Source organism: Corapipo altera, unplaced genomic scaffold (genome assembly GCF_003945725.1).
Source record: "Corapipo altera isolate COAL_440 unplaced genomic scaffold, ASM394572v1 61167, whole genome shotgun sequence".
Taxonomy (NCBI): domain Eukaryota; kingdom Metazoa; phylum Chordata; class Aves; order Passeriformes; family Pipridae; genus Corapipo; species Corapipo altera.
This window is the reverse complement of record NW_020884949.1, coordinates 948,523-974,600: the sequence shown is the minus strand read 5'-3', so window position 1 is coordinate 974,600 and position 26,078 is coordinate 948,523.

The following is a 26,078-nucleotide window of genomic DNA, read 5'->3' as shown; positions in this document are numbered from 1 at the left end:
AAATTATCTGTCTCTGACAAATAACCTGATCTGTTAATTATGCCCAAGGTTATGGCTTGTTGTTTGTTATATGAGTTAATGGTTTAATGAAGTCTGCCAGTGTCAGTTTCATCAGCAAAAAGAATATTTTAATGGGAATTTTAGTGATCATAAAGGGTTCCAGACTGACAGTGGAAATGACTGAATTCAGCTAATTATCCATAATGCATGTACAGCATGGAAGTCTAAGTGTCTTCTCTGTGTTGCCTACTTTGAGCTCTATAATGCTCAAAGATGGACTGCTGTAGAGAAATCGAGTTCTTTGGTCCAATGCTTATTCAGCTTTTGATTATCTGTAGTGAGTCTCCCTGAAACAACATCTCAGCCTTGGCTACATTGATCATCATAACTGGTCTACTCTGGCCTCAAATCAGGAGGTCTGGAGACACACCATCTATAACGCTGCTGTTTCCTTTGAGAACGCATGCAGGATCACTCTTGAGGAGAAAAGACAACGCAGAAAGAATCGTATCCTGCTGAATACACCACCTAAGGAGTCTTTCTGTTGTGCCCTTTGCAATCAGATATGTCTAACTCATATTGGCCTCATAAGTCACCAGCGTGCCTGTAACAAACGTGGATAGAGCCTTCCTAAATCTTCGTTCGCGAAGCCTAGCCATGATGATCTGAAGTGAGTAAAACAGAGAAATCACCTTAAGAAGCCTCTGTGAAGGAGACTGATGATGGCAAACAGAGGCAGGCAGCCAGTAGGTAGCAACGTTTCAGGTAGAAGCACTAAACCATTCCAAATAATCTTCCCACACTGTGGTTAAACTGAATATATTGCGATTTGTGAGAGAAGCAGACTTGTTTGCCCTCCACTTGGAGGGCTCCTGAGCACCAGGAACTCTAGTGTAAGGCATTTGAAAAGTAGGATTTTGTAGATTGGATTGATGTAATCCATTCACTAAGACTTTGTGGAAGTGTCTTGACACAAAGGAGATCAAGTATTCACAAGATGGAGGAAGATAAACTTTTGCCTCTTTGAAAAACCTGGTCTATAACAGACTGATGGGATCCATCTGTTGGAAAAGGGGATGAACATCTTTGGTCACAGAGTTGCCAGGATGGTAAAGAAGGCTTTAAACTCTCTTCTTGGAGAACGTTGATCTCTCCCACTTCTACCAGTCTGATACCAGGGCCAGCAATAGATGCCTACATCATGCAGAGGGATCACAGATCAACAGGAGAACACCTGAAGAACGGCACAAAGAAATTCCAGCCAGTAAGTCAGCTTCACAGGAAGCCAAATTTAAATGCCTCTGTGCAAATCCATGCAGCAAGGGGAATAAACAAGAGTAGTAAAAGACCTGCACATGCCTGCAGAACTATGATCTTACTGGTATCACAGAGATGTGGTGGGATGGCTTCTATGACTGCAAGTGGGAATGAAAGGGGCCACCTGGGCACACTGTGGGCTTATGTTCAGCTTCCTGTCAATCCAATCTCCCAGGCCTCTTTCTACCTGGCTGCTCTCCAGCCACTCTGTGCCCAGCCTGTAGTGCTGCAGGGGGTTGTTGTGACCAAAGTGCAGGATCCGGCACTTGGCCTTGTTGAACCTCATCCCATTGGAATCAGACCATCTCTCCAGCTTGACCAAGTCCCTCTGCAGAGCCCTCCTGCCTTCCAGCTCATTGACACTCCCCCACAACTTAGTGTCATCTACAAATTTGCTGATGGTGGACTCAATCCCCTCATCCAGATCATCAGTGAAGATATTAAACAGAACTGGGCCCAACACTGATCCCTGGGGGACACCACTAGTGACTGGCTGCCAACTGGATGCAGCCCCGTTCACCACCACTCTCTGGCCCTCCAGCCAGTTCCTAACCCAGCACAGAGTGCCCCTGTCCAAGCCGTGGGCTACCAGTTTTTTCAGGAGAATGCTATGGGTGACGGTGTCAAAGGCTTTGCTGAAGTCCAGATAAACCACATCCACAGTTTTCCCCTCATCATAAAAGGAGATCATGTTGGTCATCCTTCTTCCAAAAACACAGCTCAGAAAATCTTTGCCAAAAATTGTTTTTGTGAGATTAATAGTAATTTCTGGAGTGATGACAAGGGCTAGAAGAAAAATTAGAGTTGAAAAATTAAAAACCAAGGAATGTAAAGAAAGAAACAATTAGTACTAGTAAGATATGAAACATCAGTGAGCAATTTGAGGATGTAAATGTTTTGAAATGGAAAATAAATCCTCTAAGTTCAAACAAATACTGGAGATCTCTGGCAACAAAGGTAAATAATGGCTAGTCATTAAAAGTGGCATCAAGTAAATCTTTCTATCAGTGATTCAGCAGAAGATACGAAAGTCGTTAAAGGTGTCTGTGTCCATCTGATTATGAAGACAAGATGGGAAGAAGAAGATTTATATTTTTTCTCATAAGTGAGGAAATGGAAGTAATTGCAAATGCAAAATGTCACATACTAACACAGAAAAATCCACTACTGTGTGAAACAAGAGAGCATCACTTGTACATCTGCAAAATTTGAATAGTGCTTGACATTAACAACTTTAATTCTTTTCCTCTTAGCAAGCAACTTCTGAATTCTATTTCCTGTCCCTTAATGCGCAAATGTTAGTATAAATAAAACCCTGTTGTCATTAGAGTCAAAATATATTCTCTTTCACAGTATGAAACAGGGTATTTTAGCACTTCAAGTCAGACTAGAGGGAGCAACATTTATGGCATATTTTAAAGAGCAGCAAGTCATGTGTACATATGTTTATTTGACTCAATTTTTTTTTGAGGATGAAAATAAACCTAATTTGAAATGAATTGAAATAGATCTCAATCTTCTTTCTTCTTTTTTGTTGAAGAAAGATTTTAGTTTCTTCTTGACATATGGAAGAAAACCTTCAGAAACATTTACAAATTCATATTACATTTAAAAACTAAAATCTATACACTATAGTCTTTTCAGGGCAAGAGTTTTATAACCCTAATCTATCTGGTTTCTCCCTCTAGTACTCTTTCATCAAGAAGCTGTTATTTCTTAGTCCTGTGAAAGGAGAAGAGGATAAATTTGTAGACAAATGTATTTTACCAGTCTTATGTGTTCCAGTTGTCCCTTTTCCATTCTGAGAATTTCTTGCTAGTTTTATTATTTCATTGTTAGACCAATGCTTGTTGGAGATGAAGACAAAATTGCTAAGGAATAGGCACAGCAGAGGCTTCAAGAAGTTATCTGATCTGTTCCAAACTGTATTTATGTCATCCCTGACAGATTTCTTTTGCCCTGTAGTACAGATTGTCTCTAATGTGATTGTTTCAAAGTAACATCTCTGGAAATTTTATAGACTTGAACAAGAGGGTTGTCAAACACAGATCTCTGTGACAACATAAACAAAGGCACCTTTGCATTAGAGAAACAATTGCCAATGACAGCTCTCTGGATACCACAAAAATATGTAATGTGGTCATGCTGGAGCTAATTTGTTCATCCTGTAAGCAACTTAATGTAATCTTATGATCACTTGATGTTACTGCAACTAAGAACACGAAATCCTCTGTAGCAAGAAAGAGGTATGTAACACGTTGTCTCAGTTTAATGAGACTAAAGTGTTTGCTAAGGAGGATGAGTTATGAGGAAGACCAAGCTCCTCTCTCTAAGCAATTGTAAATCTGAAATGAAGAGGCTCCAATTGAGGAAATATGGAGAAAGAAAAGATAACAACCCTTTATTAAAGGATATATGTAGCACATATATATATTAAAGGATATATAGGTAGCACAACAAAAGAACACACCCCCCCCCGCCAAATAACAATCCTGCACCCAAGGTTCCCACCAAAACAGTTCAGTACTTTTTGCCTCTCTGTGCAGTTCTAATCACAGTCAGCAGGGGGCGCTGTTGGATCCCTGGAGGATCAGATCCTGCAGTTGCTCTGTGTGGCCAGCAGGGGGCGCTGTTGGGATCTGGCGGGAGAAGCCGAAAATGGAGATACCACACACACACGCCAAAAGGGGAAGGAGAAAAGGGAAAAGGAGGTTCTTCCTATGGACTTGTGCTGTCGATGGTTGGCTCTGGCTGGGATTCCCTCCGCCTTCGTCGATGGGTACAAGCTGCTGCCAACACGGGAATGGAGGATGGGAGGAGTGTCCTCTTCCCTCAAAGGTTCCTCCACAGATGACCCTGGCTTCTCTGATGAAATCCAAGGCAGGTCTGAGCCGTGGACAGAACAGGGCATGGGAGAACGGAGGCAGACAGAGGACAAAGGCAACCAGATGACTCGGCCGAAAACAAAAATGAATTTCGGAGCACCCCCCTCCACACACACCTTCCCCGAGTCAGGGCAAAAGTAAAGTGAAGATGCCCTTGCCTGAGGAGAAAAAAATTACCTCCCCCTCCATAGTCTTCTGAGGTCCATTAGCTTGGAATGTGGGGCTGCTGGCTAGTTCTTTTGTATGTGTGAATCCTCCTCCCACCTTTGTTTCACAGTGGTGTAGAGGAAAAAAGAATTCCAAGCTTGGTTTTTTAGAAGCAGTAAACCTTTGACAGATGTCAAACCTCTATGTCATATCAAATCTAAACTAGGGATTAGGACAGCAAAAGGTAAATCAGGAAAAAAAACCCCAAACAACAAACCCAAACCCCAAACCACCTAATCACCTCAGCCTCTGTTTCCTGGACACAGATTTTTCCATAGAACTTTTCAGATTTTTTCCCAAAAGAGAGAGTTAAATTATTGATGAGACACGGTGCTGTCAGAAAATTTATTTCATGTTACATGCCTAATATTTATCTGGTTTTTTAGTACAGATGGGAATATGGGATGTTATCAGAGTCAAAACCAGGTATAGACTTTTAACTATTCTCTGCATTTCTGCGGCAGTAGAAAGTGGAGATCAATCTTGAGGATTGTGTTCCTCAATCTCCAGGAAAATCAACAGGTAATTCAGAGTAATCACAAGCAGAAAAGTCACCCATATTTGTTGCCTTCCACATGTCTTTAAAAATTTAGTTACTGAACTTCTTTTTTAGAAAGTATCATTCATTTATACTGCATTTCTTCCTCTTAGTGACGCACAGTGCTTAATACAAAGGCTATCACAAGAAGAGAATAACCATTAGCTGTGTTTACTACGACTCTCAAAGAATTTTCAGAGCATTCCTCAAATCCGATGTTTAGATCTAAAATTCTCAGCATGTTTGGCAGAAGGTTCACAACACAACTGTCTGTTTTTAGAGTAAGTGTTTCTCCCTATTCCAGTTAATTGAAACCAATTCTCAATCACTCTCCTGGGTTTAAAGTATCTGGATTAAGTTATAGGGATGGAAAAGTATTGGGGTTTTAAAGACTTATAAACAACATAGTTGTTTGGACAGTTGACAAATAAATTTAAGCTCCCCAGGATACTCTTGTTTAGGATTTTCCCAATTAGGCATTTTATTTGATCTCTGGGTCTAGGTGAGCCACAATTCTCAGGAATTGAGGAAGAGATTAATGGACTGGATAAAATGGCTAATTCATCTCCAGAGTTTTGTTCATTGCTTGTCTTTGTTAATTTAATACCATTATATCTGAAGTCAAATAAATCAGAATGAGAATCAGGCTTAATGCAACTGATCTTTGAAGGGAGTTTATGCCTTCCAGATCATAACAGTTTTTACAATTCTAAATAAAATTTTTACAGTAGAGGTGTTTTTCTTACTTAATGTTGCAAAGATAGGCTTGCAAGAACCTTTTTTTATAAGAAAACAAGAAGTTGTGATTGTACATGTCATTCAAACTGAGAAACTTCAAAAAGGAAAATGGGGTATTCAAAAGTATTCAGAAAATATTTGGTGAGTTGTAGCACCAGGAAAATATTTGAGGAAAAACCAATGCAATGTGTGCCACAAATAAAGGCAGAAAGAGTTTTGTGATTTTTTTTTTCTTTAATGACAGTACTTGAATCTGAAATTAAGCCCAGCAGGTAGGAAGACACTGCAGGGGTTTTAAAAGGTATCGCCCATCTCTATGCTAACAGACTTTGGTTTTCAGCCATAGGGATGTGGACCCCACAGTGTTTACAGTCACAAATGGGAATTGTATCTGTCTTGCAAGTATACTGTGTCCTGTTGACCCACTATGTAGAGCAAATAACTTCTGTCTGTTAGTGGCACTTCTCTTTATTTTAAGAAACAGGTTTGGTTTTTTTCTCAAAGGATTCATTTCACACAGGCTGTCTTCCAAGATATGATATTTTTCATTTCTGTAGCTGTATCTGGATGGGTATGATTTATATACTATGGGACAAGTCTTCAGATGTATACATAAGCATAACTCTACCAGGATGAGATATGGACAATAGAATGGTTGTCACTGCAAAAAGGCCACATCTCTACCTATTCTGACATGGTACATGACTGAACTACGACATGTGGTACATGTGGTCTAAGTGTTTGTAAATAAAATAGTCAAAATACCAGTCCCACAGCAGTTTTCTTAGAATTCTGCAAAAGGTGACAAGACCAAAACAGCTATGGTCCTTTTCAAAAAATGAAAGTATTAGGGGGATTTTTGTTCTCCATTTTTTAAAACAACTATATCTTACCACTTCTGATGCATTTCAAAATGTATTCATCTTATTTTGGGTAACTTACAAATATACTCAAATGTTACTGTTAGTAATAAAAGACCCTTCTAAGGACTTCACTTTTTCATCAAACACATGGTATTTGATGAAGGGCATTTACATATCCAGTTTCACATCTTCACAGCATAAACTGGCCCATGCAGAAAAATCTCAAAAAGAAAAAAGTAGAAGAGAAAAGAAAAAAATAAGAGAAAATAAGTAATGAAGCAGTCTCAGATACACTGCATGGCAGTTCTTCCTTTTGGGACCATGAACAAGCTACAGCATAGCTCAGATTTTGTGATCTGATGCTTCCAGACACCAAGCAGAACAGAGTTGAAGGTCACAAACACTTTTTCCTGAGAGTCTTCCTGGTCTGATAAAAGCCAAGGGTAGAGATAGCTAGGCTGTAGATAATCATACACAATTTGAAAATGTACAGTTTCATTATATCTGGGCTGCGTAGAAGGAATGCAACTGTAATTGTTTCAATTGACTCTCTGGGGAAGGTTGTAGCAACAGTTCAATCCAAACCATTACAGACAGCTTACATCACCAGTCCAGGAGATTTTCTTCCTTTTTCTGGTGTGAAAGTACAGATCACTAAGGCCAGGACTGCACTGGTAATGCTTATATCTGTGGGTTTTCTTCCCCAACACCAATGAAGGGAGGGAAATCCTTACTGAGTTCACTGTGCTGCAAGGCTGTGTTTCCAAAGGACTAGACAGAGTATGTAGTTCACATAGGGCTGTAAATCCCATTGGGAGTTATAAATCACTGTCATTTAGGTGTCCATTGCATTTGGAAAGTAACTTATTATCTCCATGTTTGTTGAAGGGTCAGAAGAACAGGAACTGCTGAAGACAGTGAGCCCTCAATAGCTCTGCAGTGTTCTAATCATTCCATGATGACTCTTCTGTCTTCACTCCCAGATGGCCAATAGATGTGTAACTGAGACTTTGCTCACAGCATTAGGGGGATTTCTCTGCAAGGAATAGTCAGACCTGATACATAAGAGATTGGTCACGCATCTGAATTAAAATATCTTCTTAAGAAATCCTCCTGCTTCTCAGGAAGCTTGCAGCAATCCTTGAAAGCTTAGAATTATCCCCATCTCAACAAACCCTCCACAGCTGTGGCCAGCCTAGCTTCATTCCAGCCCCTTCCAGTTCCTGTACACTTTAACAGGCTGTTACCTACTTGTTTTAACGTGGTGAAAATTTGGTCCTAGCACACCCAGCACTTGTGTCCTTGCACACAGGGCCCTGTGTCTTGCTGCCATCAAAGAAAGTTGAGAATAAATTCTTTTGTTTCACAGCATTATTTTGTGAATCAAGTGACACCACTGATATTTAAAAAAAAAAAACAACCACAAACAAAACCAAAAACAAAAAACCAAACCAAAACCAAAACAAAGACCAAAAAACAAAACCAAGCAAAACCAGAAAGATTTTGTATTGCTGAAACTGTGTACTCTGCTGGGCACACTGTTGGGCCATTGTCTCTATCAGTTGTTACTGTCTCTGCCAGTAGTTACTGTTTGGAGCAACATTTTTCCATAGTTTCAGCTGCATAATTTTCAGCTTCTCAGGTTTCCAGCAATGCTACTGGAATAACAGGCCAAATATATCTTTTTAGTTATAATAACCAGACTCTATCTCAACAAAATTTAACAGAAGATGTAATGAGAATTTCATAGTCCTGTCAGTAAACAGGCCAACTTTGGAGATCAGTTTTTAACACTACAGAAACAGAACCTTATTCCTGCTTTATATGGTTACCAATGTGATCCTCCAAATAGACTGAATGCAAATACATTCATAAAAATACTTTATAAGCCATATAATAATAACTATAACCAAACCTGATACTTTGAAACAGTACATGGTAATGTTTTCTTATTGGGTTTTTTTTTCAGCGCAAAAGGGAAGGAAAATAAAATCATACAGAAAGATAAAGCTTATGATAACATGATGCAAGTTATCCACATTTGTGGCAAAATTTGTAACTCCTTCTGAAGTCCTGAGATGCTATATTTTGACTCAAAACCACAGTGCTACAACTAACATATTTCATTGTCCATTTAAATAAACAGACAGACCCAATCCAACAGAGATGAGTGCCAGAATTGTTGGAAGAAAATCTGGCATATAGAGTAGATATTTGGAAATAGTCAAGATACGAGGAATTAAATCCCTATGGTGATGTCATGAGTGCACAGTAGACTTCACTGTGGCCTGGGTCCTTGTAACTGTGAAAACCCAGCTGTGGATATTGACTTAAGAATGTGTGTTGAGCAATGATCTTTTGAAAACCTAGTCCTTTACTGCTTTATGTGCTCTTTTGTAATTCTGGAGAGAGACTAAAACTTCAACACCATAAGTCATACAAGCATCCTATTTATCTTAAGCAGGACTTTTAAATAATTCACTTTTTATCTGTTTTGTCAACATTGTGTTTGATGCCCAAAAAGATTTACTCAGAGTGCAAACATTATCGGATACCTACTGTTCCTCTGTAGTACCTCAGACAGGATTCAAAATTGGCCAGCTTAGATCTCTGTACTTCAAAGAATTTCCCCTGAAACCTTGTTTACAGCATAAGCAGAAAAACAAAGTCCCTTTCCCCTTTTTTACTACCATTAAACACATTAAAGCACCACACTCACTAAATAATTCTTCCACAACATACAGACAGACTCCACAACCATCTGTAAGACCCCAGGCTCTGAGCTATGAGCTCATTGAAGGGGTTTTACTTTAAAAATATACAAGGCTCCAAAAATTCACCCGCCAAATTTATTAGAAGAGCCTTCAGTTCTTTTAAAACCTTAAGAGAAAGTGCAAAGGAGAAACATTGCACACATTTTCTCAGGAAGTACTTTTACTGGTAAACTTTAGAAAATAAGGGAACTTGGCAAAAGTTTAAAGGGCAACATTCAACCAAAATAAAGCGTTCCACAAAGTATTGACTTAGCGCATACTAACCCATGTTAGCAATTTAGCAAAAGTCAACCCATTCAGTCTCAAGCTACGCAAAATATTAAGAAAAGAGAGAGAATATTAGGAGAAGAAGTAAAGAGAGAGAAAAAGAGAGAATTACAGCTACCACCCCTAGATGCAGCATATATCCAGCTACAGGAGTCCAGAAAATGGCATGAGTCCAAACGACATGGAGAGCACACGTTGCTGCTTTTATTAGCTTTGTCCCTACTGCGCTCACCCCTGCCCCCCCCCCCCACCCCTCAGCAGGTCAGGGAGAGGGGCAGTGTTCCTGGTGTGCCAGCCAGTCTGAAGCTGGGTTAGGGGCTCCATAGGGTGTGGTGTGGGGCAGTGCTCCCAGGCTGCTTTTCGCTGAGAGCTGCCCCTGGGCTGCCCAAAGAAACCCCAGGGGTTTGGGCTGTGGGACAGTACATTACCTCACCTTTGTAAAATTTGACTTGTCCCTTCCCCCCACACACATACACTTGAGTTGGTCTGAGTCAATAAATTTAATAATCCTGTGTCTCACAACATCAAAAATTGGTCAATTGCTTTCATTTTTGCATGTTAATTTACCACCACAGAACCCGCCTGATACTGGAGAGACAAGAATGTTTTACAGTAATTTCTGCCCCATCCCCTGCTTCTCACTTGTTATTTCACAGGTTCTCAGAGCCTTATGGTAAGATACAGTAAGATCTATATTGCATTATAAAATTACATCAAAATAGAAATTTTAAGAAGTTTCCCCCTTGCTCTCATGCCTTGAACATCTCAAAGAGATTTATAGCAATTAACGTAGCCTTTTATTGATAATGTCTTCTGTTTAAGTTGTACTTTCTTTGTTTTATTGCTGTGAATGTTATGGCTTGATTAAGCAGCATATCCTTATATGTTCCAATAGCTTTAAACAGAAAATGAGAGGTGCATACATAAATATACGCACTGCGCACTTGCACCAAGTGTGCAAGCTCTACAAAAGCCAAGTAAAATTGTAACTTTTTGTGATGAGTTGATCTTGGGTAGCTGTCAGACCACCACCCAGGTACTTGCTCACTCCATCTCCTCAACATTAAGAGACACTAAGATGGAAAAGCTCATTTGTTGAGATAAAGGCAATTTAATAACAAAAAAAAAAAAAAAAAGGCAAAAAGAGGATATTTAGTTTCTACTTATCATCATCAGGCAGATGTCCAGACACTTCCTGGGAAGCAGGGCCTCATCATGCACAGGAGTTGTTTGGGATGGCAAACATCATTAACTCCTGATGCTGCTGCTTCGTCCTTCCTTCCTCTCAGCTTTTATTGCTGAGCATGATGTCGCATGGCATGGGATTACCTTTGGTTAGGGTTCCTCCCAGGGTTCTGCCCAGCCCCAAGCCTCCTAACCTTGTCAGGGAGAAGGAGTGTTTGGTGATCCCACCTTGATGATGTGTGAGCACTGTGTAGCAACAGCCAAAATATGGGTGTGTTACCAAAACTGTTCTAGGCACCAGTGCAAAACACAGCACTGTCTGAGCCCCTATGAGGAAAATCAACTGCACTGCAACCAGACCCAGTACACTATTGAACAGTAGCATAAAGTATGTTTCATTTTAGCAACAGTTTGAAGCCTGATCCTTTCTGCCTGCTTGTAACAATCCAAAATTATTCTACTAGCTAAATGAGATTATATACGGGCATGTACAACTAAGCTAATTTTTAAAACCAGTGCAGCTAGTTTTAACCAATAGCTAGTTTTATAAAAGCCTACTACAACCTTGCAAAGTTCTAGAAACATGGGAAACAAACTTAAAAAAACCTGTGGTTTTTTTTTAATTTGATTCACAAGTTCGTGAAGTGGAAATTCACATTTAAAATGCATTCAGAAAGTTCCCTTTTTGTTTTCATTCTTAGCGATTTTCTCAGTTGCAAATATAAATACAGTTTTAATGAACCACTTTTCTTTAGCAGTGTGCAATGTCTTCATATACTCAACTTTCAAGGAACCAAAACCTTTGAAAATGCCATTAAATTAAATATTTCTGTTTCTATTTTTCAATTTTATACTTGATCTATCCTTAAAAAATATTTGTCTTATAGCAAGATGAATGTATGTTGGATTTATTTGAATTTCTTATTTTGCAAGAATAGTGTTGTCACACCCGTCAAATCCAATGACCCTCTCTTACAGAGCCCATAAATAATTTCCAAAAATGAAGTTAGGACAAATGTGTAACATTTCTCAGTATTATGCAAAATATTATCTGAAGTTAGTTGCTGCTCTTATGGGCTTAAAACTGTAAAATGGAAATTAATGCATTCTATTAAGTATAGGAAAAAAACCACGTCATTCATTTATGGCAGATGACAGAACTTGAATCCTTTCCTCAGTATTTACAAATCCTTACACAGTCACTGCGAAGTAAATCTTCTCATGAGACAGCCGTATGACTTTTCTAACAGAAAAAAACTGTCTCCATGTTAATTTTTTTTTCGCTTATACATATGTATATATCTAACGTAATGTAATCAAGCACTTGTGGTCAGTTATTTGTTTAGTTTACCTAGAGGATTCTCATTTTAGAATGACTTTTTTTTACCGACCACTGAGATAATCCAACCTATCTTTCAAATATGATCTCCAAATTATATTTCAATCTAAACTTCACATTTAAAAGTAATTTCTCTGGAAATCTTCTGTTTACAATATTCAATATTTTTTTCTTTAACCATTCCATGTAAGGTCTACTTTAAGACTTCCTTGAACAAATTTAATTCTCCACCTCCATTCTCTTGTTTTGTTGTGGTTTGTTTGGGATTTTTTTTTTTGTTGTTATTGTTTGGTTAGGTAGTTGTGGGGTTGTTGTTTGGTTTTTTTTAAAATTTATTTCCAGCCAAGAGGGCTTTTTTTTAATAGATTCAGTTACATATTAGGGGAACTATCAATAGGAATAATAGTTTGTTGTGTCTGAAACTTAAATCACAAGGGAGGAAAGAAAGAAAGTAAATAATGTCTTTTCATTGTCAGATTGATTCATGAGAAGACAGCAGGCTGTTCTTGTCAGTTAGAAAGATCATCCTTTCTATCTTATCATCATCATAAAGAACAGAGAATTGTTCAGTTTTCCTGAGTTAGGGGATATACCATGTGTTTCATTCTTGGTGAAATTAATTGAATGTCACATGCCACAGTTCAGGGGCTGTTGTCACACAGCTTCTGAATTAATGACGGTGAGGATGTTTTGCATGTGGGAGAGCTGATGCAAATTTATAACCAAAGTTCTCACAAATGAGAAGCAAACAGGGGTTAACATCTTGACCTCCTGTATTCAATCTGTGCTCTCAAACCAGAGAGGGTCTTTCACCCACTTTGCAGCTATGAACTGCTGCTAATCTTTGATGAAACAGTGACATTTTACCAATCTCAATAACACCTGGTAAGTGCCTCCTGTCGACAGTAGTACTGTGTTTTAATGAACAAATAAATGGCTTATGTACCATTCTTGGCAAGAAACCCCAGCCACTGAGGCAGAGCACAAGCTTTTCCGGTGTTACTTGGGCTAATTGACTCATTGGATGAAGTTAAATCACACTATCCCCAGTGGGATGTATGTTTCCCAGTAATCAATAGCTCAACAAGATCCACATGGCAGGTAATTAAGTGGAAAGTAATTAATAGCAATCAAATGTTTCATTAACTGTTTGCCATTCTTTCACTCAGAAGTGCCAGTGTACCGTAAATAAGGCTCTGAAGAAAGGAATAAATACACTCTGTTCTCTAACAAGCTAAATATTAGTGCTAAATTCTTCACTGCTCTGTGCACCATTTGAAAGTAGCATCTCATATACACAAATGTCCTGGTATTACAACCCCAGAGAGATTCTCAGCTGGCACTGTCTTAAAGATATGACTGTTGCCTGAAAAAAATACAGGTTCTTCAGTCCAAACCAAAGGAATTAGGTTGGTTATGGTTGGCATTTGTAGTATTACTGTTTGCTGTAATATTTTACCTGTCATACAAGTGAGGCGAGACATGTGAGGAAATGTAAAATATTTAATTTTCACCAATAAAGCTGGAAAAAAAGAGTAAAAGTTTTTGGCACAAAAACCTATGAACTGTTACTCCCAACTATCAGCAGATGACTGTCCTTGCCCCGATAAACTTCGCCATTATGGTATTTCTTTATGAACCTTGAACATAATTGAGGTGGACTTTAAAAGGTTTGATTGTAATTTTCTTTGCAGAGTAAGACAGGGATGGATTTCTGTTTTAGAAGGTTTTCTGGGTGAATTTCACCTTGTCCAATGGTCTGCAAAAGTGGAAGCCACCACAGAAATCTTTCCCTCATCACAAGAAGCCTCCCTTCATTCTCCTTTACCAGCCTTTCTAGCTGCAGGGGTTAGGCTCACCATTCTTATGTTTTTAATCTGGATTTTTATTGAATGTTTACCCCTAATTTATTACTTCCACTCATTTTTGTATAGACCAAGAAGCACTGAGACAGAAAAATTCTCAAACCATTGTTTTACCAACAACCACTTTCCAAGCCCAGGCACCTTTGCAGAATATTTACCTACTGCTGTTCCAAGGACATTGTTTGGCCTGTCACAAGATATTTGTAGGAGGACTCAGCTAACAGAGTACTCAATATTTGATATTTCTGGAGATTTAACAGTAGCGATTATTTTCCTGTGTTTTGATTTTGAATGGTGCATTTTCTACTGAAGAACTCTCCTAAATTTCATTCCTGAATTCAGGCTGCCTATTTGATTCCAAATAGCCTTGATTTTTAAGACTCTTCTTGTGCTAGAAACACACTTCCTCCCTCAAAATTTCAACAAAAGTGCTTGAGACTGAAGGGGAGGTACAAGAGAACAGGTAGCTGTTTAGTACACTGGTGGGTGTTACCAGTGCCAAAAGACACGGAGAAGTAGAATTCTTCCTCAAGCACAGAGCTTCCTAATTCCTGTGGAAGTCTGTGGGAGTGGGAAGCTTTATCTTCACAGGCCTTGCTCAGGGGTTCTGTTAATCTGTACTCTTCTGACTATAAAGATTCTTCTATCTTTTCCTTTCCCCTGCTAAATCTACCTGTGCAACTTTCCCATCACCCTAAGACACTGAGAAATGCCTGTCTTTCTCCTCCTCCTTTTTGATATACCCTTTTTATAGGACATTGCAGGCTTCTCTCCGGAGAAACCAACTTTTATAGTGGGAGACAGCTTCCAGTTTGGATACACCTTTGCATCCGGAGAGAGAGTTACCTCTGTATAAGAGTTTACTGGTAGTCTGGCCAACAGTGCCCTCTGTCATGGGGTACAAGAGGGTGAAAACATAAAATGAAGGCAAAAAAGAAGTTTCTTGCTTTGGCACTAAATAGATTCAGGAGTATATTCACACATAGCATTTACAATTACAAACAAATTCCATAAGGGGAAATACAGAGGTTCCCAAATTACCTACTGATTTATTCTGATTTTAATTATCTGCTCATTCAAAATCTACTCTTTCGGCACCAGTTTATTCTGGTACAACTGCTTTCTCTCTTGCAAGGAGAAGATTGGAAATACTAAAGCCCAACCAGAATTTAATTTGGCTAATGCCATAAAAGGCACCAACAAATGTTTATAAATACTTATCAACAAAGCAAGGGCTGAGAAAAAACTCCATCCTTTAGTGGATGCAGAGGGAAACATAGTTACAAATGATGGGGCTGAGGTATTTAATACCTTTGCCTCGGTCTTGAATAGCAAGACCAGTTCTACTCCTGGCACCCAGCCCTCTAAACTGGAAAACAGGGAAAGGGAGCAGAATGAAGCCCTCATAATCCAGGGGTCATTAGGTCAGTGACCTGCTACACTATGTAGACACACACAAGTCTATGGGGCCAGCTGGAATTCACCCTAGAGTACAGATGGAGCTGATGGAAGAGCTCACCAAGCCACTTTTCATCATTTACCAGCAGTCCTGGCTAACTCTCAAGGTCCCCATTGACTGAGAATTAGCAAATGTGATGCCCACCTACAAGAAGAGCTGGAAGGAGGATCTAGGGAACTACAGGCCTGTCAGCCTGACCTCAGTGCCAAGGAAGGTCATGGAGCAGATCACTCAGAATGCCACTACATGGCACATAGAGGACAGAGGATCAGGCCTAGACAGCAAAGGCTGAGGAAAGGCAGGTCCTGCTTGACCAACCTGATCTCCCACTATGATGGGATGACCCCCTTAGTGGATGAGAGAAAGACTGTGGTTGTTGTTTCCTTAGACTTTAGTAAAGTCTTTGACACTGTTTCCCATATGATTCTCCTGGTGAAACTGGATTCCCATGACTGGGACAGGTGCACAGTTCACTGGATAAAAAACTGTCTGGATGGCTGGGCCCAGAGAGTGGTGATGAATTATGCTATATCCAGTTGGTGGCCAACCACAAATGGTGTTCCCCAGGATTCAGTACCATTTAATATCTTTATCCATGATCTGGATAAGGGAATTGAGTGATTTTGAGTCGGTTTGCAGACAGCCCCAAGCTGGGCTGGAATGTTGATATGCTGAAGAACAGGAAGGTTATATAGAGGCATCTGGACAGGCTGGATTACAGGAAGGTTATATAGAGGCATCTGGACAGGCTGGATTAATGGGATGAGGTTCAACAAGATGAAGTGCTGAGTCTTGCATTTGAGTCGAAACAACTCCATGCAGTGCTACAGACTGGGGGAAGAGTGGCTAGAAAGCTGCCCAATAGAAAAGGTCCTGTGGTCCTGATCAATAGTAGCTGAACATGAGCCAGTAGTATGCCCAAGTGGCCAAGAAGACCAATGTCATCCTGTATCATCAACAGTGTGGCCAGCAGGACCAGAGCAGTGATTGCTCCCTGTACTCCGTACTGGTGAGATTGCACCTCAAGTCCTGTGTTCAGTTTTGGACCCCTCACTTCAGATATTGAGGTGCTGGAGAAAGTCTGGAGAAGGGCAACAGAACTGGAGAAGGGTCTAAAGAGTAAGTCATATGAGGAGCATCTTAAGGAGCTAGCATTGTTTAGTCTGACGAAAAGGAGGGTCAGGGAAGACCTTGACGCTCTCCATGACTACCTGAAAGGAAGCTGAAGGCAGGTGGGGGTCTGTCTCTTCTCCCAGGCAATAAGAGACAGGATAAGAGGAAATGGCCTCATGTTACAGCAGGGGAGGTTTAGATTGAATATCAGGAAAAATTTCTTCTTCAAAGGGATGGTCAGGCATTAGAACAGGCTGACCTGGGAAGAGGTGGAATAGGAAGTTTTCAAAAGGTGTTTGGATACAGCACTTGAGGATATTGTTTAGTGGTGAACAAGACAGTGCTGAGTTAACAGCTGGACTCAATGATCTTTGAGGTCTTTTCCAACCTTAATGATTCTAGATTCCATGAACTCATTCTTTGCCAAAATGAGCAACTTTCTGTCTTCAGACAATTGAGTTGAAGAAAGTAGGCACAAAAATAGTAAGCATTTTTAAATATCTTTTCTTCATTAACTCTTAAGAGTATATTTTCAGACATTCTAATATATCTAAGTCTGAATCTTATGTCACTGTGCAAGCATACTAAGAATACAATTGAAGTGAGAGTAATAATTACTCTAAGTACAAGAATTCAAATATATGAAAATAATCATAACTGAAATAAATACTAATAACTAATTCTCTATTTTCTGCTAAAAAGTATAACCTGTATAATATAGGGTTTCAAAGTGAAAAATAGGAAATCTTTCTTTTCTTATGTGGGGAATTGTTTCCCACTTACTTTTCCAGCCAAGAGGATCTTATACCTTGCAACTTGAAATTATAAAGGACCTGTGGGAAAATGCCTGTTTATTTTCTCACAGTCTCAGCTTTACTGACAGAGTTTGAACTAGGCTTGTGTCACATCAGACATGTAGTTCTTGAGGAAATGGGAACAAGGAAATTCATCTTGAGCATATGAGTAAGATCATAGGGTTTCAGAAAAACATAGATATAAACAGTCTTAAAACAAGGCCAAAATCTAATTCAGCATTTATCACGTTTCAAACTGATTCAGCAGTTTGTTCTTTTATCACAAGAACACTTTCCCCATCTTCCTCATAACAGTTCTGGTAAAATTTGTGTTTGTATTCTAACACCTTACTGAAATAGATAAGATCTTCATTAGAGATTTGACCATAGGCCTTGGAAAATGTTATCTTTTAAATTCTGATTATCTCTAGGGTGTGGTACCACCAGGAGCTTCATATTAAACATTCCTCGTGTTTCAAGGCCACATATTTTATCAGGCTGGATAGCCTGACAAATAAAATTCTAGAATCTGATGCTAGTACATCTAAGACTAGCAGGACTTTGAAGAATGCGCCCACAGCAACTGCAGCTTTGTGAGCGTATTCTGTAGCAGTGCAATAAAGGAAGGGTTATGTCTATCCAAAGTTGCCAAGATCATAATCACACCTTTAATATGACAAGTGGTCACTGGATAGCAATAAAACAGGTGCATGGGAAACAGGAAACTCTCTACGGAAAAAGACTGCAATTGTAGTGAAGTCAGGTTCCTTTCAAACCTGATTTCCCCATAAATCTCTTAGCACAGGTGAAATATTAGATATTTAAGGACTGACTCTTCTACCAAATTCTTGCCAAGGTGATAAATCAGTTGTTTGCAGGCAGCTCAAGAACTAAATGTGGTTTTTTTCCCCCAACAAATAAACTTCTTTTCTTAGATCTAAATGTTCCATAGCAGCTATTCTAGCTGCCACTGCTGCAGCACGATGACCTTTACAATGACTAACCTTCACCAAAAGGATCTTCATTTGTTCTGTTTTAGGATTCCAAACAAGTACATTTACATGACAAATGTTTTCTAGGACCTTGTTAAACAGAAGTTTCTGTTAAATTGACTTTAAATCTAGAAATGTTTGTCTGAAAATTGAATATATATAATATATATACATATATATTACTGGAAGTGTTACGTTCCAAGATCATAAACTCACTGAAACAAGAAGAAAAACGTCAAAGCATTTCTGTCCAGTGATAGAACTAACATCTTAGGCTTACCAAGTAAATCTACTTTAGTAGCAGCCTGGCACAATAATACATGCTGTAAATGAAATTAAAATGACTAGCTGAAAAATGTGTGCTTGTGGTCTCTTTTCCCTTCTGTTTTAAACATAAAGGTAGGTGTTCTGTATAAATTACCTATACTTACACAGCAAACATGCTTTGTTTTGATTGATAGTGTTTCCACAGCTGTATTTCCAAATGAGGAAAGTCCAGCTTGAGGCAACTGACTCATAGGAACACTATTCAAAGTTTAAATTATTTCATTTGATATAGAAGAGCCCTGTGAAGGGACTATCTGTTAGCAGATAGATATATAAAATTTTGATGGATACATGTCCAAATTAACTTTTAACACCATGAAACCTAAGTACCTTAAAAAATGAATAGGAAGCTCAGTCTTAGATAGTGGGAAAATAGAAGTGAGTGCATAGGGTGTCAAGTAAATATTGCTATGAGTCTGGAACTGGACAGTCGGAATTTTATGCCATTTTAAAGAAGATTAAATAGTCCTCTGCATGTTATTCTGTCTCATCATTTAAGAGGAAACAACATATACCCTCATAGTTGTGAAAACAGATAATAATAACGGACAATGGAGAGATACAAAACCGGAAAATTAATTTTTGATATGTCATCTGTCTAATGATTAAAAAAAAAAAACAAAACAAAAAACAAGACCAGTGCTTATGGATGTGATAGTAAATAGCAAAATAAACTGTTCAGATTTAGTTTCAAATACATTGCTAGTAAAAGAAGGGAGTTGGCTAAAAGAGAAGTGTCACTTTCTGAAGCGTTAAAATAGAATATGTTTCAGAATGTAGTCATGGTGTCATTACCAAGATCTGGGTATGTTAAACTACTACTCTCTGTCTGTATTTAGTCCTCCAGCTGACAATCAACACTAGCAGAATTGAAGTGTCCCTAGAGAAAAGCAACCCCAAACTGACAAAAACCCCTTAATACTGAACACTATTTTTTCCAAAATCTTAGACAAAATGGAAAAAGTCTGTGTGAAAAAGATAAACATTTAAAAGCTGTCAAACAATTCGGTTTAAAAATCTGTGGGATAACTGTATACGGTGCTACAAGTGCTAGCAAAAAATGGAGAAGACAAGCCAAGGACAGTGATTCTTCTTGCTTATTTGACAATTGGGAGACCATAATTGTTTTGGGCTTCCCAGGAGGAGACATGGATGCACTGGAGTGAGACCAGCAGAAGTTACCAAACTGTTTCGGATGATGGAGCATGGGACGTGCAAGGAGTGAGCACTAGATTTGTTTGGCCTCAAAAAGAAAGAAAATCACAGAATCCCAGAATATGCCTAGTCGTAAGGGTCCCATAAGGATCACTGAGTCCAACTCCTGGCCCTGCACAGGACCAACCTCAGGAGTCACACCATGTGCCTGAGAGTGTTGTTCAAACACTTCTTGAACTCTGTGACCACTGCCCTGGGGAGTGTGTTCAATGTCCAACCACCTCTGAGTGAAGAACCTTTTTCTAATATCCAACCTAGACCTCCCCTGACACAACCTCAGGCCATTCCCTTGGCTCCTGTCACTGATAACCACAGAGAAGAGATCAGTGCCTGCCTCTCCTCTTCGACTCAGAAGGAAGTTGTAGACTGCAATGAGGTCTCCCCTCAGTCTCTTCCAGGCTGAACACACCAAGTAATCTCAGCTGCTCCTCATATGGCTTACACAGCTACCTAATGAAGAGGACATAAGAAAACCAAAGCAGGAAGCTTTGTTAGGAAATGCTGGCTAAATCTCAGGAAAAACTTTTTTATCTTGAGTAGGGTCAAGCAGTGGAAGAAATTGCTCAGAGAGAGTTTGAAATCACCTGCCTTGCAGATCTTCAAAACTCAGTTGGGCATAGCCATGAGCAAGGTACACTAACTGGGCCTGTAGTGATTAGGATTTAGACAGGATACCTCCAGAATTCCCTTGGAAACCAAGCTATTCTTTAGTTCCAAATGTTTACATTCACTGTTAAAATACATACATCAGGAAAAGTTTCTCAGGCTTGAACAAAAGCTCCATTCCTAGTCCTCCCTAGGGAGTCCCACTACTGAAGACAAGTATAAACCAGGAATTAATTTAAACTCACATACATAGGATCTGATTACAGCTTCTCATGTCTTTGATTACAGCTTCTCATGTCTTTTCTCTTTAAGAATGACACTTCCCAAGTTGTTGCTATGTCTTATCCCTAAATTATTACAAAACTAAAATATTTTATAATTAATATGAATTTCTTTTATTTAAACGAACAAACATCTGTGCTTCTTCCAAGTGGAATTTTCAAATTGTAAAACGGAGAAATACTAAGAACTTGTGCTGTGATTGTGTGATATTTAGGCAGGCGAAATGGAAGAATCTGAGAAAAACACCTACCTTGTCTTCATAATATGGAACTGCTTTTCTCCACAGATGGGAGTAAGAAAGGAACAACTAAAGGGCAGTGCAGCTATATCAAGCTAAGAGATAGGTTCTTCATAGCTATTTGAAGTAGCTCTATTCAAGACTCTTAAGTGAATCTTGGGGGGGTGGGGAATCAACCATAAAGATTACTGGAGTCCCTTATCATTTTGGAGAATTAACAGTGTTATCAGGTCACAGTACAAACCCTAAAAGCAGGAATGAACATTAAATGTCCTACTAAATTTTCTCGTCTAAAACTTACTTTTTGTATGTTTTTAAACCTAGACCATTTTTCTGTGGTTTATTGCTGAAACATCTGTTTTCCTTTTCTTGAAATATCCAATATTAATATCCAGCTTGTGCTATCCCTGAATAAAGATAATGTGCTGATGCATACAGGTAAAAGTATATTCCTGGTGGAAAACAAAAATAAAATCACTGTTCCTTAGTAGATGTCAGTGAAGTTAAAAGATATTGCAAGAATATATCAGAGTGAAAAATATTAATAACTAGACTACTCTCTATTTTGGTTAGCAAACAAGGCATTATAAAGTTTTTTCCAAAATTAAAAACTAGAATCCTTTTAATCCAATTTGTGTTGAAACGTAAGCAAGTCCCTGATGTCTGTTTCATGGATCAGAGGCAAAACAGTATCACTTTCGAGAGAAGGTCCTCCAGTAGCCAGGCTTAAAACATTATAAGCCATTAGGAGATTTGCATAGATATTTCTTAAAATTTTCTTTACTTGAGTATGGTGATGTCATCAAAAGCCTTTAAGAGTTAGATTCTTCCGCATTTGTCCCAGGATGATACTATATAGAAAATGAAAATTATTTGCTACTGTTTATGATGGAAAAGTCTAGCCCTTATACAGTCCAAGACCTACAATCTCAAACCTCTCCTCTCCTCTTCCTCTTCCTCTTCCTCTTCCTTTTTTAGGTAGGTGTGGTAAGAAAGCAGATGCAGAATATTTCTAAATCAGATAGTCCTGACACTTGATACAGGGGTGAGGACAGCATTGCAATTTGGATTTTCTCAGTAACATGGAGTTCAACAGTAAGAGCAGCAGGAGGAAGCATAGTGAAATCCAATTCTATTTCACATTTTCTTGATGTTTTAGAGGTCCATGTGGTGTTTGGTTTTGGCCAGTTTTCTCTTTCTCTGATTTCCTGTTAGGCTCCTTAATCAACTTCTAGCCTAGTCACTGAGCTTTGATGAGACCTAAAATCAAAAGTTCTTTTTCTTTCTGTTCTTGCCCTTGACTTTCAAATCAGATAAAAATATATACTGTCACAAAACAAACCCCCTCCCCCCCCCCCCCCCCCCAAAAAAGGAGAAAAAAAAAAAAAAATTTCTTTTTTATTTTAGATAGTTTCTGAAAGAAAAACCTTTGAATAATATTATTTGGAGTACTTCCACTTATTAAAGTCTCTTATAGTAAGTGTTTTTTTAACAGTGAGAAAGCATAACACAGTATTTCTTTAGATTCTATGCTAGCTGCATGATTTTGCCTATGTTTTTAATTTTTTTCTATGCTTATAAAGGATTTTGTTTGGGGGTTCATCTGTCAGCATACACAGTACAGGTATCTATCAGCCATCACAGAGAGCAGGGAGAGGAAGAAGACGATGAGAAGACGAAGGAGTTAATTTGCATTTTGTTTTTTCTTTGGTTGTTTTAGGTTTTTTGAGGGGGGACGTGTTGATTGTTTTTGAATATTAAAACAGAAAGTAGCTGGATTCTTGAAATTACGTTGGAGAAATATATGGTAAAAAGGTAAATATAAGTGGTGGCAAAGAACCGTGTTAGAAAGCTCTCTGGTTCTTTATCACAATGTTAATAGCTAAAGATGAACAGCTGTAGGAAAACTGAGACAGATCCCACAGGATCTCCATGGAGGAACCCAGCTTGTGTTAGGAATTTGAAAAACTTATGGTGGGAGAGAGGAAGTAAGTAAGGCTAATGCAATTAATTGCTTCAAACTGTAAAATTAAAAAGACCAAACCACAGTTTACAAATACAACATCTAGCTTTCAGAACAGTTAGCTTCCTCTGTCATATATGCCTTTTTTTCTGGATTTCCAACCTTACTTTTTTTTTTATTACAATAGAGTCAATCTTGCAATATCAAAATAACTAGAAAATCATCACACTGCTGAAATATTCTTGCTCCTAAAGTTCTGTGGTATGTCACTAGTTCTGTTGATTGGCTTTACTGTTAGTGCAAGTCTGGTATTTATTATTATTATTATTATTATTACTACTGCTACTACTGTTACTATTATTATATTTTAAAGTAAACATTCTGCATAGGCACTTTCTGTAATAATTGTTTTGAGAAAGAATCCATTAGGCAAACACTAATGACTACTCTTTAGGATGGAATATGAACATTACCTTGTCTGTTATTTTATGATAAGGCACCTGTCTTCTGCTGAAACTTTTTATTACTAACAGTAGTTGGAAATGCTTCTGTTAAAAGATATCCATACTAAGGGTTCACAATCCACTTTTTTTTAATAACCTCATTTTCAGCTAAGATGTTAAAAAGTTTCTTTAGAAAAACATTTTTTTTTAATTTTGAGGTTTATATTTTTGAGAATTTTTCACCCATTTCACCCTTTTCCCACTAAAAATGCAGTAGAAAACTACAAGGCTTTATAATTCTCCTTTAACCTATTGTAACTTTAAAAAAGAAATCCTAAGTTAATGGTATTAAAAATACAACTGAAACTGTTGGGTTTTGGTTAGGTTTCTGCTTTTCTCCACAGATGTACTAACTCTGTGAAGCAAAATAAAGAGAGGGACACAGGACAAAAACAGGGAAAAAATTAGGGGGAATTTTAAAAGAATTTAAAGAATTTTAAAATATGAAAACTAGTCCCATTTGAAGTGACCCCTAATAAAACTAGGCTCAGTCTTGAAGAATTACACTGAACTCATGTTTTCCAATTTTGCAGACAGTTTTTTTCACAACAGCTGCGTATTTTTTATTGACTAGAGTCATGCTGTGGCTGTACCAAATCTCCAAAATAGCAGACTGTTTAAATGAAAGCAGACGCTTAGAACAGAATTAGTCAGCAAATTTTTTATGAGCTCTAATAAGATTAATTAAAATATATGATTGATATATATTTTTGTATATTTATATATAATATATATATATAAAATATATATTTGATACCAAAATTTTTTCATTAATTTACTTTTTTCCCTTGACTTATATCTAACAGATGAACCCCTTAGGACTAAAGAATCTTCAGTTTCACTTTATTTCTCTTCACCACGGTGTACATTTTAATCTTTTACAAGACCAATAGTTTGAATTAAATGATGGTCAAAAATCAAAAACACACTTAGAAACCACATCTGTAGGTGTTCAGTAGGCTAAACAGGTGCATTCAGAGGCAGGCTGAAAACTTCTGTTGTCCAAAAGCTAGACTACTTTTCAGCTTTATCTCTAAGAAAATATATGTGAAAAGTCTACTATAGAAAATTGTATTTTAATGGTGTCATAAACTTTTAGGTTGGTTGCACCATCAGGAATACAAGTGTAAGAAGAACCACATGCTAGAGACAAGTGAAGGTAAAGGATAACTTTCTCTGCTGCTCTAGCAGGGAGAGAAAGAAAAGAAAACAATGATAGAAACAGGACATGAGGACGGTGAAGAAAAACAAATTTTTAGATTGCTTTTAGGTATTTTGTCTCAGCTACAAAATAATGTGAAAATTCAGCTGCAAAACCAGCATTCTGGAAATGACCATACAAATAGCAACAATTTTCAAATGCTCCTTTTGTAATGATGTGTCATCTGGAGGCCAAAATTGTCATTCTTGCATAAGCTTTGTTAAATGTTACTTACATAACAACAGGAGAATCTGCTCTTAGGTTACAACAGGCTTTACTCCTACCAGGAACAATCAGGCAACCCACGGAGTGGTCCTCATATGAAACAATGCAAAGCAAATAATTACTATAATAGCATAGCAAAAAACAGAGAAATGCAGAAGTTAGGAGAAAAGTGTTGTAAGAGATGGCTTCCATCTAATATTTAGGAAGGCTACAAATTGCATTAGTTACAACTCCTAATGATTGTTTGTGTAAACCTATGAGTCTTTGTACCATACAGATGTTGACAATTCCCATAATATAAAATGGCTCAAACTACCATTACAATCAACAGCTATTACAATCAACTGCAGGAAGTGGTATGAAGACTCAGAGATGTCTTTTCTGCCAAGTTGTCATTCACTGAGGGTGACCTCAGGCCATTTTTTTTCCTTGCTTGATTAGACCATCTCTTAGAGCACCCAGGACTCTGATTTGATACAGAAGAATAACACAGTACTTTGTTGCTGGGATTTTTTGTTGTCACTTTGTGCAGAATTCTAACATTTTGCCTATGTCAAGGATGCAGATAAAAGGTGCTTGGGGTATTACAATAGATTTCTGGGTGCTAATGGACTACCGCTGCCTCTACCTATTTTGTGTCACTATAATTACAAGATGAAAAAAAAAGGACAGCCTCCCCTCTAAAAAGATGCAAACAAGGACTTTTACATAGGTACTTGAAAAAAACCCCACAACTTCCCCCTCCTCCTCACTGTCCTGATGCTCCCTTGGTTTGCAAATATTTCCGTGACTGTGTCTGAAAACAATGTAGTAATGACAGGCTTACCTGTTACTGCCTATTGTATTATGCTACTAACAGCTTTTGCAAAGTCTGATGTTTTGTTTGCTTCCAATACTCTCACTTTTATCCCTTTGAAGGTAGCAGTCCAGGCATAATGTGTACAGTGTTCCCTAAGCACCCTACAGAAGGCTAATAACCAAACAAACTAAAACTGACCACAGATTAGAGCATGGAGTCTTGTGCTTTTTTAGTAACAGTAGAGTTATCCAGATGCAATTCTGTTCATGTCACAGAGTTGGCTGTTTCACCTCTACAGACGTTACAGTGGAGAATTCTGTTGCGCTTATTAATTGCAATAAGTATTATGGCTTGTCATTGGATTAGAAAAAGCAGTTGGCTTG